The sequence below is a fragment of the Anneissia japonica genome, unplaced genomic scaffold (assembly GCF_011630105.1).
Source record: "Anneissia japonica isolate Jap-2015-1 unplaced genomic scaffold, ASM1163010v1 scaffold4751_len126671_cov214, whole genome shotgun sequence".
Classification (NCBI taxonomy): Eukaryota; Metazoa; Echinodermata; class Crinoidea; order Comatulida; family Comatulidae; genus Anneissia; species Anneissia japonica.
Genome location: NW_022749460.1, coordinates 69,497 through 72,073, shown reverse-complemented (window position 1 = coordinate 72,073; position 2,577 = coordinate 69,497). Strand labels below are relative to the sequence as shown.

Genomic DNA, 2,577 nt, shown 5'->3' with positions numbered 1-2,577 from the left:
CGAGACCGATGGGGGGGGGGGAGAGACTTAAGCTCCCCTCTCCCCCGCTGGCGCCGAAACTGGACCTAGGCCTAGGCCTAGGCCCTAGCTAGGTCTGGATGAATTTTGTTCCGAGGAGCAGGCAGGCCTATACACAGCATATGCCAAAATATACATTATTGGCCTAGGCCTAGGCCTAAACCCTGTTCTAGCCTAGGCTAGCCTAGCCTACGTATTGGTTCAATCATCACACTTTTTAATTTAACAATAAGTTGAATACTTACATTATATTCTACTTGAAACAATACAAAATATTTCACATTACTTAATGTGTTGTAAAAAAGTAAGAACCACTGCTTTTTCCACCCCGGCAATGCATGACAGCGTCGTCGTCACGATCGATCGATAAAATAAATAAATTTCCATAACAAAAACAATCGTTGTAGTAGTATCGAAGCCTGATGTGACCTCATACTACTGCACAAAGACGTATCTCTAAAATGCGGAAAGAACCGTACTGTACACTACATAAAATGTTGAGTTTTCGAGAGTTTTTGATTGAACGTTGGAATGAAAGGAAGCATGTAATCTTTCATATGATGAGATAATTATTTCAAAAAAACATTTTATCTATCATAGAAAAAAATAAAACTTGATCTAATCAAAAACTCTCGAAACTCAAAATTATGTAGCAGGGCCTCCTATAAATAATCGTATACCAACCACAAAAAAAATTAGGCCTAACATTTTTAACATCTTCAAGAGCATCATTATGTAAAAGTAACTAATAAAGATATTAAAATTATTTGAGAACAAAACATTCAGCTAAAATTGAAACCCAAGTGGAGAAAAACACTTAGGCCTATTTCAAATGGCGGCGGGTGCGGAACTTTGGGAAGTTCCCCTCTACATTTTCTACTATGGCATGCTCCCACCCCCACCACCCCACTATTGTGACTGTTCCCAGCGTCAGAAGGGAAAATTGATATGTTGTACAACTGATTTTTTTTTTTCAAGACACAAAAGGAACGGTTTATGAAATACAGATTTTTGATATCTAATCTAAACACTGCACCTTTTTCCGACAGTTGTTAAATATTCAAAAATATGTATTAACCGCTTTTCGTCAAATATGCAAATTGTAAAATCAGTTGTACATATCAAAAATGTTTTTCCTCCGGAGTCGATCGACTTTAACAACGCTATAGGCCTACAATAGGTCTATGTCATTATTATACAATATCTAATTTAAAAAAAAAAAAAAACAATAAGATACTATTAATTAGGCCATTAAAATAAATTTATCTGGAGATTAACTAGTATTTATAGTGCATTGTAGATAAAATGCATTATGGGGTTCTAAAATCTGTATTGAATAAGCATATGTATAATTTTTCGCTTGACATCGAATTAGTTGTGATAAGTCAAAAGATATAGGCCAGGCCTATTGAAGTCATGGACGTACTCTTGTGGGGGAGAGAAGGGACATGTCCCCAACATTGTAGGACCGGTCATGGAGGTATTATTGAGAAGGAGATCACTCGGCAACAGTTCCCTTTGACGCGACAAACCCATGTGTTCCCCGCTTTTGCATCGCGCGCGGGCGTATTACCCTATAATTCACATTTTTTCGTTAGCAACAGGATCCGCTACTGATATCTCTCTTTTAAAACCTTATCTTGCCCAGATTGAGATAACTGCATTCAATCCTATGATGTACAGTACAGTATAGATGTGTATAAGAGACAGGATTAGATTTTTTCGGACTTTTGATATGTTATTATTTGTATATTTCAGGAACGGATTCCGTAAAATATTTATGTTAAAATTACTTCTGTGTTCATTATAATTTTGTCTAAAGATTGATTAGTTCGACTATAAAGCTAAGTCCGCGTAAAACTAAAAAATACTCAGATTTTTGATTGATTTTTCAAATAGTTAACCCTCGTTAACCCTAAAATGACTTAGTTTATTATAATCCTCAATTATTTATTAATTAATATCTGTTAAAATTAGAATTAGCGAATTTTGGCCAATTTTGGAAATTGAAGTTGAAATATACTATACTTTTAAAGGTCATGTAAATGTTCCATTAAATTCGAAACTTTTTTTGGTGGAAAATATTAATATGTTTGATATTTTATGAGACATAGATGTATCAGCTTCAAAATGGAAACGATTGCGCAGCCATAGTGATTGACTGTATGTAGTGCGCATCGAGAAAAGAAGGTGCTCTCAATTTCGCCATGTTCAATTTTTTGGTAAACTATGCCTGCTGAAAATNNNCTGCTGAAAATTTGATGGCGGGGAACACATGGGACTTCAAAGGCATCGCGCAAACGTTCTTCACGCGCTGCGGCAGCTTTGATCTTGGTTCATTTGCATAGCGCTGCGTGCGCGTAGTTTTTTCGAGTGATCTCCTTCTCAATAATAAGGAGCTGCGTGCGCGTAGCTTTTTCGAGTGATCTCCAAGAGTATAAATAGAACAAGAGAGCAAAGTCCCGTTCGTAAAAACGTCATGCCTGTGTAGGACGCCAACTAACGGTTGTATATTCTTTTTATTACCCAGTGCAGCGCTGCGCAGCGCGGTAGAAGTAC

At 36.7% G+C, this 2,577-nt stretch overlaps 1 protein-coding gene across 6 annotated transcripts in view; it reads right to left on the bottom strand.

Moving 5' to 3' along the window:
• Nucleotides 1-2,577, bottom strand: part of LOC117121094 (delphilin-like) — a 74,718-nt gene that overhangs the window by 67,680 nt on the left and 4,461 nt on the right. For 5 of the 6 annotated variants that reach the window (XM_033266195.1, XM_033266200.1, XM_033266199.1 and 2 more), the window contains exon 1: nt 264-422. The exons of the other annotated variant lie outside the window; for it this stretch is intronic. The gene's annotated coding sequence lies outside the window, so the exon portion shown is untranslated. Of the gene's footprint in view, nt 1-263; nt 423-2,577 lie in introns of those variants that run through there. 6 annotated transcript variants of the gene reach the window in all.